Genomic DNA, 15,984 nt, shown 5'->3' with positions numbered 1-15,984 from the left:
TTTATTTTGTTCTGAGTATATGAGAAATAAAACGAGAGTCCCAGTCACGCCGACCCCTGTCTTCTTCCTTCCCACACTTACAAATACTGAACCTCATCACAATATATAATATTGTAAATACTGAAATTATTAATTATTTAAAGGTAGAGTGGAGGATTTTCTTTTTCCGGGTGGATCATCAAGACTATTGGTCCTCCTAGTTGTCAATCATTCTCGTGATATGTTTATGTAAGGCCGTCGTACGTGCTCGTCCCTAGGTAGTTTTCGCTTTCTGCGCATGCGCACTTTCAGGTGCGTGTGATGTGTGGTGAGCTACGGTTTCAGCCATTCATTGAAGCTCGCCGTTCTCACCGGGTTTTTTCAAAATGTCTGAGGGTCGCAAGAGAAAATGTGTCTACGAATTTGTCACGGGGTGACGAAAACTTAAATTTTTCCCTTGTAAGGCGGAACTAATGTTCGCCGAGATTGCCTCCCGCCGGACCCATAACAACGGAACACCGGGCTAGTTCCGAGTTAGCGCAAAATCCCCGCGAATGAGGTGATCAGCCGAAATCGCCGGCAGCTGTGCACGAGGGGAGTGGAGCCCCGCGATTGGGACACGTTGCCATTTAGAGGAGGATAAAAGGAGAGAGTGGAGATCAGACAGCAGTGAAGTTGGGGGACGAGAGGTTTGGGATGATGTGAAGGCTGGGACAGGAGGCGTCTGGAGAGGGAAGTGTTTGGGGGACAGGAAGTGTTTGGGGATTGGGTATCCCGGAAGGAGCGTGAGCGGTGGAGAAGAGGAAATGGGGCTGGCAAAGGGGCACGAGACTGTGAGTTCGGGAGAAAGGGCATGTTGACTCAATGGGAGGAAGGAAATCGCTTGACAGTGGGATCGTTGGTGAGAGACTGAGTAGTCCAATCGATCTCCATCTGCTCTCTCTTGTTTATGGGACTCTCTGATGTAAATGCCAGGTCAGAGAATGGGCGACGGCCATCCATGTATGTAATTTCCACTGAGTGCTGAACTGCAGTGATGGAGTGATGTGATGCACGTTCTTGAAGTGTGAACTTAAACCCCCTGGATGTCCATTATTTACCTGAGTGTCTATCACATTCTGAGACGTAAGAAGCTAACACTGTTGTACTCCGCAGATGTTTGAGTGTACTGTCTAACTGCCGTTGTGAAGAGGGACACGTAGGTGAATGACGCACCGACTGCTTTGCAGAAAATTCCTCCAGCCGTAAGCTCTCTGTCTGTCGTTGCTGAAGAAGAGGATTACGTGCTTGTATATTTACCTGTCTGCTTTACAGTAAACGTCCCCCGCCGTAAGGTCTGTGCCGCCAGCTCCTCCAGAGGATTCCGTACCGGAAGACTCGCCGACTGCTTTGCAGCGATTCCTCCAGCCGTAAGTTCTCTGTCTGTCATTGAGTGGAGAAGAGGATTACGTGTCTGTATTCTCACCTGACTGCTTTGCAGTGAAGCTCCTCAGCCGTAAGTCCTCTGTCTGTCACGGGTCGAAGAAGAGGATTACGTGCCTGCATACTCATCGACTGCTTTGCAGTGAAACTCCCCAGCCGTAAGTCCTCTGTCTGTCATGGGATGAAGAAGAGGATTACGCGCTTGTACATTCACCTGACTGCTTGGCAGTGAAGCTCCTCAGCCGTAAGTTCCCCCTCCGTCCTCCGTAGAAGAAGGGAGTACGTTACCGGAAGTACCCACCTGGATCGTCCTGCAGCAGCCTCCCTTCAGCCGTGAGCCCCGACCCGTCGCTTCACGGGAAGACGGCGGAGCCGCTCACCAGAGCACCCCCTGCGCTGCGTCCAGCGGGCCTTCGGCGGGTCCGTAGGACGGGATGACCCTGCCCAGAAGATTCATTGTTTTAACCCTTTTAACCCATTTTTATGTTCAATAAAACACTGTTCTTGTGAAGTCTCTGTGTCTGTCCTCCTTGCCTGACCTCGGTCCGACTCCCCAAGGGTGGTAACAGGTTCCAGGGGTGGGCGCCGCCCGATCGGCCCGCCCCGACCTGTGACAAATTGTATGACAAGAAGAGAAAGGCCTCTGAAGAAAGAAACAAGACCAGAGTGTTTTTGGGAGAATATTTCATACGCTGGCGTGCGCTAAAAGCACAGGTTGTGCTTCCCACTGATGCCTCAGTCGCGAAGTTTCTACTCGACAGGTCAAGTTTGGCATGCTATTTGGAGAAATCCATTTAAAATCACTGCTAGTAAAAGTTAATGTAAGCTATGATTAGCGATGCTGGCACAAGTCACGCACTGCGCAGACACGGTAAACATCTCAATTTGTCTAAAGTAGCCTTATGACCAAATGGTAAAAGGTATCACGCTGAAATGTTTTAAAACCTTGTGTGTTCATTTTTGATAATTCCAATGTGTTCACCATAGTATTTATTACACAAATGCAACAAGCTAAAAAAAGTGCAAATCTTCTTTTGGAAAGTAGGCTTGTATGAGCCATGCCGACAGCAACTTGTAAACAGCGTGCACGAGGAGAACTAGGCTCGTGCATGCTCTCTCGTGCACACGTTTAACAGGCGTTCCCTCTCGGGAGCAGGTATGTGCATTTTTTTCAAAAATTGGAGAGGGCGGTTCTTTTCTAAAATTCGGGAAAATCCTCCACTATACCTTTAAATTATCATTTAAAAACCATCATACATGTCAGAATATTAAGGATCACTAATTTAAGTTTATAGTCAATGCCCAGCATTGTACATGCAGCACATTTTCAAAACACACTAAAAACATAAATGAGGTTACATTAACATAAAATTGAGTCTCTTGCTTCTCACACATGTCTCCTGAGACAAAAACTCTAACACTCTCCTTTAAAGTTTTAGAAGAGATCGCAGCAACGTCACATACCGTGCTCAGATTTTTCTCCTTAGCTAGAGACACTGGATCGCTCACATTTGTCTTCTCTAAAGTTTAGAAGAGATCTCAACAACGTCACACACTGTGCTCAGATTTTCTCCTTTGCTACACTGTAAATGATTTCTGTTGTTTTCACAGCATTATACTGTTTTTCTCAACAGTTTCTTGCTGTATAACCTATGTACAGTATGTTACTGTAGATTTTGTTGCTTTCACAGTATTATTTTGTATTTTCAACAGTTATGTACTGTGCACACAGTTGACAGTATGTTACTGTATATTTTCAATGCATTCTGGGAAATTATTAGTTACTGTAAATCTAAATACAGCAGTGCAAATTGACCGCGAAAAACACCACACACAATTCCACGAGTAAAATTGCTAGCCTACAAACGTTATCCTTACATAAAACATTTTCAGGACTGGGTGACCATTAACAGTCTTAATTTCTGTCAGTGGGGGGTGCATGAGAGCGCATTTGAATGAGTTTTTCGTGTCAGTTGTGTCAGTCTTTTCTGCCGACCTGGAACTTCAGCCCGGTGTTAGGAACTTCGCCATATGGTAAGTAATAAATCTTAATATTTGTATGCATGGATTCTAGCTAATAACTTTAAAATTATTTAGAGAGTATGACCAGGATTTAGATATTTAATTTAATTTATTCTTAACATTTTACTATCAGCTGTGTATATGATAGGCTACTCAATGTAGTTTGGGACATTGGTGTTACTGTAAATTTAAATACATTAGTACGAAATGACCGCGAAAAATAACCACAAGCTGCCGTTTTATGAATAACTCTTCAGTTCCCTGAGTAACGTTGAGGGCGCGCAGGCATCGCGTCGCTGTGTCTGTCGGCGAAGTTTTCGCCATAAATATCTGGTTAGTGATGAACCTTTATATATTTTTTATGCAAACTAAATAGTAGCAGCCAGGTTATGTTAGTTTAGAAGAACTGCCCGCGGCTTATGTTCTATAACGCCTGTAACGCGGATTTCCTTCATGATGATAGCTAGCCTACTTGATTATTAAATGTAATTTTATAAACATAGATTGCATATGTAGCCTCTTATAAGGTCAGAATGATCTAATAATTGTGTTATTTACCATTTTAAGTCAGTGGAAGCGCCTGCGCGTTCATTATATATATATATATATATATATATATATATATATATATATATATATCATACCGTTGGGAATTGAAAATCGATATCCTGAAATCGGATACCCAAGGTTAGGATTCGGATTCTTGTTATAAAATTAAATTTTCGATTCCTCTTATTGATTTATTCGCGCTTATTTTTGTCTAAATCAGAATATTCTTTTACACGTCTGTGAGGACCTGACCTGGCGATCTGCCAGGACCTTGTGCAGTTACCTCAGTCTATGTTCATTCATACACTTTTGTTACAAATTGATCTCTATTAGTAACACCAATGGCTTTTTATTTTGCACAAGTGATGGTTTAGAGCTTTGACTTAGAGCTTATTGTGATGTGACTTATTACAGATGATGCTACATATTGTGATCACTCTTGATTCAGTTGGAAAATATATAGGCTATATATATTTTTTGTGTTTACAGGTTTCTTGTCAGGATAAATCCTGAAAATTCGAAATGAACATCACAGTTCCAGGTGAGCAGAAAGAGTGCGAAGGTTGTTCGGAGGAAGACCATGGCCTTGAATCAGGGACTTTGCAGAATATGATTGGCAAAATCATTAAGGTAAGAGTAATATTAGGGATGTGCAGCAGAGCCCATATCTTTAGAAATGATTTGTGTCTGAATCTGTATTTAGAAAAATCCAAAAAGGGTGGAAATGACTTAAACCATACATTTTTCAAATTGATAGTCTGTTTTATAATGTAATTATGTTCCCTTCACAGTTTCCATTTAACAAATATGCCTTGTATAAGTCAAATAATTTGTATTTTTATATTATAATTTTTACACCTCTTTAAATAAGTTTTAATTAAAACATGAAATGGTAAAAAATAGGGTTGAGTGATATGGTCAAAAATCATCTTGATAAAATGTTTCATATCAGTCAGTATTGATAATTATCACAATCAATGTCAAATATTTATTTATTTTAAGTTTTAAATGTTCTCAAACATACATTAAATAATGAAGACAACAGGTAAAGTTAAAATATAATGAAATGTAATAGGGGTGGGAATCTTTTTGATTCAACGATTCAATTCAAATCGATTCTTTGGGTCACGATTTGATTCAAAAGAGGCGGTACTTTTGAAATTGGGAATTCTCTTTTGAATCAAATTTCATTTTGATATATGCATAGAATAGATTTAAAATCTATGATCAAATCTAAAATCAAATCTATGCATATATCTAAATTAAATTTGATTCAAAATCGAGAATCGAACAGAAATGATCAGCAGCTACTGTTAGCCCCAGTCAAGTGCATTTCAAGCGCAGACACATTTCATTTATAAATGGCCGTGCCCACTCTTCCGTGAAAAATAAAGTGGATACCATAGGAAAAAAAAATTCTCCTAAAAAGGTGTTGATAATGTGAGTTAGGTTTTTTTTATTATTAGTTTTGCCTCTGATTGATTTGTGCTTATCATTCCTTGCAGGATTATCAGAAGTGTTGTCACTCTTCTACCACTTGACACCATCACTGCCCTCCTCACCTGGCCTTCATCCTAACCTGTCTTGCTTTCTTTCTAAGTTTCTTTTTTACCTGTTCAGGATCATTTTTGCATGAATTGAAATACATGAATTGTTCACTGATCTTAATTATTAAATATATATTGTTCATTAGTCTTCTTTTAAAACAGATTTTTATTGTTGTATCATATTACATTATTATTACTAATGTATTGTTTAAAAATACACAATAAACCTTGTTGTGCAGTTAAAGCTTCAATTGTTCTTTTTTCTATTTCCCATTAACAGTTAAAATAATATTCCTACAGATTTTCTACATATTCTACAGGTAACACAGTAGCACTATAAAAGTAATAAAATAACATTTCATAACTGTATAATACTATACAGTATTATTAAAAATCAACGGTGTAATACTGTGTTTTAACGTGGTAAAAAATTACAGTAAAATAATGTATTTAATTTTACAGTATGCTTAACAGTACTGTATTTAGTGTTACAGTAATTTTACTGTTGAATGAAATACAGCAACTACTGGATAATTGTTGCCAGTAAGTTACTGTTAATTTGACAATACATTTTTTACAGTGTAGAGATACTGGATATTCTATATTTTCTTATTGTGTGTCAGCAATTTAGAGTAACGTTAACCTTATTTCTGCATACCTTTACTCTTAATATATGCTTAAACCTTTTTTTTCTTTTTTTTTGCCTTTTGAGACTTGGTGCACAGTTTCTAAAGTTGTTCAGGTCTCCTCTAAACTTTAAAAGAGATACATTTGAGAGCTCCTCTCAGAAAAATCTGAGCCTATGTGTGATGTTGTTGAGATCTTGTCTGAAACTTTGGAGGAGACAATTATGAGACCACCAGGGTCTTTAGTTTAAGAGAAAAATCTGAGCACAGTGTGTGATGTTGCTGAGATCTTTGCTGAGTCTTTAGAAGAGACAAATATGAGACCACCAGTGTCTCTGGCTAAGGAGAAAAATAAGAGCAGAGTGTGTGATGTTGCTGAGATCTCTTCTGAATATTTAGAGGAGACAAATGTGAGACCACCAGAGTCTCTGGCTAAGGAGTTTCTGAGCTCAGCGTGTGATGTTGAGATCTCTTCTGAGTCTTTAGAGGAGACAAATGTGAGACCACCGGAGTCAGTGGCTAAGGAGAAAAATCTGAGCACAGTGTGTGATGTTGTTGAGATCTTGTCTGAAACTTTGGATGAGACAAACGTGAGTGATCCAGTTTTCCTAGCTAAGGTGAAAGATCTGAGCACAATGTGTGATGTTGTTGAGATCTCTACTAAAACTTTATAGGAGACCGCTGTGATGGTGTTAGAGTTACAAGTGTGAGAAGCAGGAGACTTAAGCAAAAGTCTCCATTTGATTTTAAAGTAACCTCAAATTTGTCTAGGAGAAACATATGAGCCACCTCAGCTGGTTCCTCTCGATGTGGAAGAGCAGCGGCTATACTCTGAGCTTCTCCCGAGTGACCAAGCTCCTCACCCTATCTCTAAGGGAGCGCCCAGCCACCCTGCAGAGAAAGCTCATTTCGGCTGTCTGTATCCGGGATCTTGTCCTTTCGGTCATGACCCACAGCTCATGACCATAGGTGAGAGTAGGAACGTAGATTGACCGGTAAATCGAGACCTTCGCCTTGCAGCTCAGCTCCTTCTTCACCACGACAGACTGGTACATCGACCGCATTACTGTTGAAGCTGCACTGATCTGTCTGTCTGTCAATCTCCCGTTCCATCCTTCCATCACTTGTGAACAAGACCCCAAGATACTTGAACTCCTCCACTTGAGGCAGGAACTCTCCACCAACCTGAAGTGGGCAAGCCACCCGTTTCCGTCAAAAATAAAATAAAATAAAATAAAATAAAAGTGGCTTACCATTGTTATCCTAATGATATTCAGCTATATTTGCCCATGAGATGTAATGACAACTTCAACTTTACAACTTTGTTTGAGTGTTTGGATGAAACGAGGGCATGGTTGGCTGCAAGTTTCTTAAGCTCAAATGAGTCAAAATCTGAAGTGGTAATTTTTGGTCCCCCAAATTTAGCCAAACAGCTTTCTTTACATCTTGGCCCTTTAGCCACCAATGTCAACACTCAAGTGAGGAACCTTGTAGTAATTTTTGATTCGGAGCTGAAATTTGACAAACAAGTTAATGCCGTGGTTAAAAGTAGCTTCTATCAATTGCGGAGGATCGCTAAATGGAAGAGAATTCTGTCTTTTAAGGACATGGAATCCGTCATTCATGCATTTATTTCATCCAGATTGGATTATTGCAACTCGTTATATTTGGGGTTGTCTAGAAACTTGCTCTCAAGGTTGCAGCTAGTGTAAAATGCAGCAGCCAGACTGTTGACTAGCATTACTCCGGTGCTGGCCTCTTTGCAGTTCCTGTTGATTTTAGAGTATTTTAGAGATTTTTTTGAGTGTTTTAGAGAGAAAACAATATGATTATGTTTTTTTTGTTAAAGGTTTGCACGGTCTTGCTCCCTGAGTACATATCATGTCTGTTACAGCATCATTGTTCCGCTAGACCTCTAAGATCTTCCTAGAGTTTGCTCTTACATGTCGAAAATCAATGTCGACTCCTACGGTTGAAAATCAAAGGAGATCGTGCCTTCTCTGTGGCAGCCCCACGTCTTTGGAATAGTCTTCCTCTGTATGTCAGACCCTGTAACTTGTTATAATGTTTTAAATCTATGCAGAAAACACACCTCTATGCTGTGGCATACAATTGCCCTTAGGCTTTTGAGACACTGATCAGTGTGGTATATTGAATTGTTGTTGTGTGATTATTGAGTAATTTTGAGACATGTAAAGCACTTTGGTTAACTTGTGTTGTTTATAAATGTGCTCAACAAATAAATGTTGATTGATCTACTATCGTTTAATTTTATGCAAAGAAACATACCGGGGTGTGGATTGAGTCACCTAAATGAGTGTCGCATCTGTCTTTTCGTGTGATGGAAACGCCTGATGCCTTGCATAAAATGTTATGATTATACTCAAAAATATACAGAATATAAATACTTAGGATGTTAAAATATGTCCTCAGAGCTGTTCACTGTTTATTTATGGGCAGGTTATCGAGTCAGTAACAGCATATCACAGCTACGAGTGAAACGAAGGGCAGCAGTCTTATGATACAAGCTCCGGCACGAGATCCAGCGCCATTGCGGTGGTGAATATTCACGATACAGCACTAGCCTCGAGTACCTTATTGCTTTTATAAAACGGTTACCACACAATACAAATATTAAAGCCAAAAAATATGGGTAACACTTTAGAATACTGTATCTTACTTACTGCATAACTAATAAGGAATTATTGAGGAACTAATAGGTAATTCTTTATTAACACTTAAGTCACTACTGTTAACTACTAAGGAAGATGTGTTAACTAATTAGTATTTAATAGAATTGTATGATTGTGTTAAGTTTCAGTTAGTTAATCAATAACTAATGAATTATGTCATAACTCTTGAAGAACTATTATTAATTATCTATTAATTCAAGTCCGCGTGAACCTGAAGTTGCAAACGACTTTTCTCCAGTGTTGTGACGTATTTCCCAGTGAAAAGGTATATTGAACAGAGGGCAGGGTTTTACTCTAGCGCTCCTCCTCTCCATCTCTCGCTCATAGCAGACTAACGGTTTGAGGGGAGTGGTTAAGCGTTTCCCAAACCAAGCCGTCAAACATACGTCATCAGGGAAGGTCCTCCAATGCAGAGGGGAGGGGCATTTTCAGATTTTGATTAAAGATTACAAAGCCAAAAAATTTTTTTGTGTGGATTGACTTGCATGGATGAATTGTTCACCACAAAACTAACAATTTAGGCAAACAAAGTAAATATGGTCAATTTTGAATTCATGTGGACTTTAAGGTTCAAGAAAAATAACTAAGAAGTAACTACTAATGAACAGTCATACACAGTGGTTACTACAATAAACTGTTTTATTTTAGCAGTGGAGTGGTGGATGAAGTACACAAATCAAGTACTTGAGTAAAAGTACAGATAACCCAATAAAATATTACTCCAGTAAAATGATAAACTATTGGCCTATTCATTTTCAAAATGACCTTAGTAAAAGTACAAAGGTAATTACTTGAAAAGTAAAAAGCACTGATTTTTTATTTTATTTTCTATTTTATTTAATTAGCAAAATGTATCATAATGTATGATAACTTATCTATTTTACAAAAGTTTAGATAATACCGTTAATAATGTGTTTTTTACAGTAAGTTTGATTTGAGTCAGAAGTATGTGGTAATTCTGTATTAATTACTAATGAGTTCCCTATATTCTCACTTTAGAATACTGTTCCAGGTTCCAAGTAATTCCTGAAGAATTATCTAATAATTATTTGTTAATTACCAATTAATTTCCTTATATGTTCACTTTAGAATACTGTTTCAGGTTATAAGTAGCCTAATTCCTGGATAATTATTTGATAATTATTTATTAATTACTAATGAGTTCCCTATATCATCACTTTAGAATACTGTTCCAGGTTCTAAGTAATTCCTGCAGAATTATTTGATAATTATTTATGAATTACTAATAAGTTCCCTATATTTTCAGTTTCCCTCAGTCATTGCCTCAAACATGAATTTACTCAATGGCATTCTATGCTGAGAAAAACAGACTCACACAGTACTGTATATAAAATATAAAAACTAATCTGAGGTTAGTTTTGTATGACTGTTCATTAGTAGTTACTTCTTAGTTATTTTTCTTGAACCTTAATTAGTAGATAATTAGTAGTAGTTCTTCAAGAGTTATGACAGAATTCATTATTTATTGATTAACTAACTGTTACTTAACACAATCATAAAAATATATTACATACTGATTAGTTAACACATCTTCCTTAGTAGTTAACAGTAGTGAAGAAGTAGTTAATGAATAATTACCTATTAGATCTTCAATAATTACTTATTAGTTATGCAGTAAGTAAGATACAGTATTCTAAAGTGTTACCAAAATATGTTATATTTTTATTACGAATATAGGACTGACCTGAAGGAAAATGCTATATCTACTGTAAATGCAGGTACACTCGCTTACTCGATCTCTCACAAAACTACTCTATAAGCTTCAATGAACAATATCAATGAGAACATGTGTTTACGTTGCTAAGAGTGGTTGCTAGGGGGTGTTTTCTCACACAACTGGTTTCTCACACAACTCAGTTTTCTACACAACTGGTCCAGGTCATGTGGTGTGTTGCATGGCTTGTCTAAAATATCTTGGACTTCTGGTAGTTCAGATGCCATGTTGGTTCAGGAGGTGTTCGATATTAAGGAGCTTTCCTTCAATTTTATCAAGCCGGAGAAATACAGCCCTCTCAAACCTGGAATTTCCTTCTTTAAATAGACAACACATAACATTACTCTGTATGAATGTCATACTTCAAGAACATAGTAATGTGTTTTTTTTAAACACCTGCCTTGGCCTTGAGTCGCAATAGACATCTCTTGCACTGTGTTCCTGCCCTCTGTAGCTGGAGTGTCAACAGGAATGCCTTTAAAAAAAGCGCAACAAACTGAATTATTAATCCAGGACTGAATGTAGGCTAATTGTTAAATAACAATTTAACAGTGATAAAGTAGCTATCATTAGCCTAAAGTTTAGCTAAAACTTCAGCCGGTAGGGTTGGGCAATAGCCAATTGCCAAATAAATCAGAATTTTTGGGCTAAATGGCGATGTATGGTATAATCTGAGTATTTAATTATTATTTTTCTATTTGAATAAAAAAAAAACCTGTATTTATTATTATTTTTTTTTATATTTAATATCCTGATCAATATTGTCCTACAAACAATGTTCATATTGAAGGTTATAAAAAACAAACATAGTGAAACCTTGCTGTCTATCTGCAGTCTATCCAAAAAAGGGGTCAAATCACATTACATTCTAACATTGCAACATTACAATCCAAAAACAAAATAATGCTTTTTAAAGAAGTAGTTAAATTTACTAAACTTAAAATAAAAAATAAAAAATAAAAACAAAGCTAATATCATAAAAATACACATGTAGGTTTGAAATTCTCTAGCACATTTATGTTCACCAACAACAACAAATATTCAACAACAAATATTTTAGCTAAATATATTTATAATTTAGTGCTAATGTATATTTTAGTCAGAATAATTGCGCTCCTATTCTATTGCGCTCCGTCTGTTCGGCGCGCATGCACGCGGCGGCGCTCGTTCACGGAAGTTTAGTTCATGACAACAAGCTGGAAATATTGACTTTCTAACATTTACAGATGGAGAATATGTCCGTGAAATTTAAGTTATGCACTGAGGAAATTATTGGATGTCACTTCAGCTTATGGTTAAATATTATTAGAGGTATATTTGTTTCAACCAATCGCTGCACAAGTGAAGTTTACGTGTGATGACGAAAGCACGTTAGTGCGAGCCCTCCCGGAACCCATAGAGAATGCATTGCAGTGCCTGCAGTTCGAAAAAAAAAAATCTTTGAATGTAAGTCTATGGGAAAACTCTGGGCGATTTTAGGCCATAGTGAAATCGCCCAAAAAGAGGCGGTACTCCACAGAACGTGACTTGGTGCTGATTGGACTATATCCAGAGGCAGAACAACAGTGAGTGACTGCTAGCGTAACTCTGTGGTTGACTGAGATTGTGATTGAAAAAGTCCCTTTCACACTTTGGTGGTGCGTCGCCCAATCGCCCTAATGAAGAAACCACTGCTGCAAGAGGTCACCATGAAATGAAAATGACAAATTTGCATCTTGCCATGTACCACAATATTAACATTGTGACTTTGGCCCACTTTCTTCCTCTGGCAACATGGAAACAACCTCACAGCATTCCAGATCACTGAGAGCAAAAATGTTGTCTGGTCTTTGAGTTCGCAAATTGGTTGCATGTCTTGCTGTTTCTTTTTTCTGCCTGTCCATTTCACCTAGGCGTTTTACAATCTGTGAAAGAGGACTCCGGCCAAAACGAACCAACCTTTTCAGGTGGTGCAAATAGTTCTCAAAACAGAAAGCACTACATTCATCAAGGCTGCCAAAGTTTTTGGCATCAGATGTAAGGTGCACCAGAGTGTACGTTGTACACCAAGAACTCACTGCCGTATAGAGCTCTCCCTAGCTCCACAAAGAATGTCAGCAATTCACTGACAAGCTAGCCGAAACCCTGAAAAATATAGTCTGAAAATTCATTCACTAAACAACTCATCCGAATGTATATGTCGGCAGGATTAATTTGCTCTTCAAAATGCAACCGTTTGTCGTCTGAGTTGCAATCTTCCTCCGAGGAAAAGGTGAATTCTTCCACCAATCATCTTGAAGGGGCTCTTTACCAGAGTGTGTGCCATCCTCAAAACGCGGTGATCGTTCAGTAAATCTGATGTAGAAACTTTGGTTTTTGTGACATTGACCGGGGGGGCGTGTGTGATGCATATAGATATGCTATTTACATTGTGAATGGCGCCGGGTTTGTGGAGGTCTCAGCTCATTAAGCCTGGAACACACCAAGCCGACGGTCGGCCGTCGGGCAGTTTTTGTGCGTCGGCCGACTAAATCTTCTCAGTGTGTTCCGCACCGTCAGCTGAAATTGGTCCTCGTTGGCTTTGTAACGGCCGATTCGACATGTTGAATCACAACGGGGCTTGTCAGTCAGTCGGGCCATCTGATCATTCTGACATACTTGCTTTTCTCATTTGTTTGCATTTCTCGTGACTGTTTCTCGTGATTATTATTCGTGATTATTTAAAAAAGATATGGCTGTCTGGAACGAGGCAAGTAAAGACGCATTGATCAGCATGATCCAGGAAAGGCCGGACAGGTATGACATTACAGAAAAAATGTATGCCAACTGTGTGGCGAAAGCTGAAAAGTGGCGTGAGATCGATAATAAACTTGTCATATCAGGTAAGATTTCCTTTTTGGCAATCGAGGTCTTTAGAAAACTTGTTTGTTATTTTTAAATATTCCATAGTAAAAATAATGACATGTGTTAGAGTTGTGTGTGTGTGTGTGTGTGTACCAAAAATTATTTGGTTTATGGAAACAGGCAGTTATTAATATTATGTGCTAGCATCTAGTATACGTCCAGTAGAGCAAAAAGTAACATTTGTTGGCATAACAAATAGTCATAAAATTGACAAATAACTAGGCCTAATGCTTACAAAATGTTACTTTATCCCTCAGAGAAAGAGCTCAAGAAGTGGTGGGATTCATTGCGAACCCAGTACATGCGTTATAAGAAACATGGACCCTCAGGAAGTTCTGGAGCTCAGAAGACTGGCAGGCAGCAATGGATCCTGAACCGCCTGCAGTTTCTTGAGCCTCACACAAAAAGGAATGAGAGCACTTCATAAATAAACAAATCTATATGTTTTTTTTCCAGAATAAAATGAAACACTTTGCTTTTTTAAAGTGGCCACTGATTGTTCAGATGGGTCTATTTACAAGTAACTCAACATATTAACACAAGCCGTTAAATTCATTTGTCACCTTATCTTCCACAATGTGCCATAAAGTGCTTCTGAATAGAGCCATTTCACCAATTTGCAGGGTATTGTTTTAGCTATGCCCTGTTATTGTTATGGGTGATTGGTGAACAGTTGTAAGAATCTTTGGTATCACATCGTTTGCATTTGGATTTTTATCTTTTTATGTTTTTTAAGGAACCTTCAGCTGATAGTGATTCCTGTTCACCCTCAGATGGTACCAACAGTGACACCTGGACTGGCACCCATGAAGAGCCCAGCTTCATTGAGGCAAAGCTACGGACCAGTACACCCTTGCCTGAATCCACGATCTGTGGAGCTAAGTCCACAGCCATGAGAAAGAAACCAAATACTTCAAAGCCTCCGGGGAAGCGAAGGAAGATGCAGGATGAATCCTTCAGTGAGGAGTCCACATACTTGATACACACCATCGGCAAAACTCTGGAAAAGTTGGCATCACAGGAAAACACCAATGATGCCATCTCAGCTTTCTGCAAAAATCTAGAACACAGAATGCAGAATTTGCCACCACACGTACTGCCACTTTTCCAGCACGAGGTTGATGATTGCATTTTCAAATATTCAGTGGGCCACAACCATTCACTGGATGCATCTGTCAACCAGTATACACACCTGTAATGTGTTATGTTGCAAAAGTGTAAACATTTTTGTAGTATATTGTAAGTTGTACATGTACATGCACAGTTGTAATTTATATTATAGTTATATTATAGTTCTTGCACAATTCTATTTAGAATTTAAAGTCTCTTCTATTTTTGGTAATTTTATATCATTTGCCTTCTATCTATTTTTTTGGCCATTGTTCTGAACATTGGAAAATAAAACACTTTGACTTTGGGTAAAAAAGGTATTTGCATTCACAATTCTTTATGTAAAAAGAGATCACAAAACACATATGTATTGATATGTGTTCCATGCTAACTGGGCCACTAGATGGCAGTATAAAGCGGCAGTAAGCCAAGTTCAACACCGTGTTATTGAACAGAATAAAAGCATTCTGATAACAGTACTCGGTGAGCGAGCCTCGTCAATACATGGTACAAGGAGAAATGTTAAAAGATGATGAATTCCATCCGTTCACCAGACGAATTGAAGTTGACTGGTAATGTCAACGAGAATTGGAAAACTTTCAAACAAAGTTTTGAACTGTATGCACTCGCCATTGGGCTGGATGGTAATGAACGGAGGAAAATAGCATTGCTGCTAACAGTGGCAGGATGTGTATAATACATTTGTTTTCACAGAAGACGAAAAAGATAAGTATGAGGCTGTGATTGAGAAATTTGAGCAATACTGCACACCGAGGAAAAATGAGACCTATGAAAGGCATGTCTTCAGAAATAGACTGCAGAAAGAGTCAGAATCCATTGAACAGTATGTTACGGATTTGAGACTGAAAAGCCAGTCATGTAATTTTGGAACGCTTTGTGAGTCCATGATTCGAGATCAAATAGTAATTGGTGTCCAAGATAAAATAGTGAGGATGCAATTGTTAAAAGAGACTGACCTCACATTAGAAAGGGCAATAAAAATTTGCCAAGCGTCAGAATTTTGCAGTGGCACAGCTAAAGACTTTCAGTGATGAGAAGGAGACAGCAGAAGTGGATGCAGTTCGAAGTGCTACTGAAAGAGCTATGTCAAATAAGAAAAAGAACAAGCCAAGCCAAGCCAAGAGAGCAGGGGCTTGTGGAAAGTGTGGCAACAAACATGCACCGAGAAAATGCTGCTTGGGTTAATCAAAAGAGTCCATGTCATACAGAAGTGACAACACAAGAGTAAAGATGCAACTATACAAAGAGCAATGCACAGTGACTGGATAAAGGAATATAAGGAAGTGTTCAAAGGAACAGGACGTTTACCAGGACAACATAAGATAAAGTTGAGGGTAAATGCAGAACCAGTTATTCACCCGGCAAGAAAGGTGCAAGTTGCTTTAAAGGAAAGACTG

At 38.5% G+C, this 15,984-nt stretch overlaps 1 long non-coding RNA gene across 1 annotated transcript; it reads left to right on the top strand.

The window, feature by feature from the left end:
* The first annotated feature begins 3,331 nt into the window (after nt 1-3,331).
* Nucleotides 3,332-6,089, top strand: LOC311277449. Its single transcript, XR_014625262.1, has 3 exons — nt 3,332-3,435; nt 4,462-4,602; nt 5,478-6,089. It is a non-coding gene; the product is annotated as an uncharacterized lncRNA (long non-coding RNA).
* Nucleotides 6,090-15,984: the final 9,895 nt, after the last annotated feature.

This window comes from Rutilus rutilus, assembly GCF_951802725.1.
Source record: "Rutilus rutilus genome assembly, chromosome: 18".
NCBI lineage: Eukaryota > Metazoa > Chordata > Actinopteri > Cypriniformes > Leuciscidae > Rutilus > Rutilus rutilus.
The sequence above is the reverse complement of the archived record's forward strand: the minus strand, read 5'-3'. Positions and strand labels throughout refer to the sequence as shown.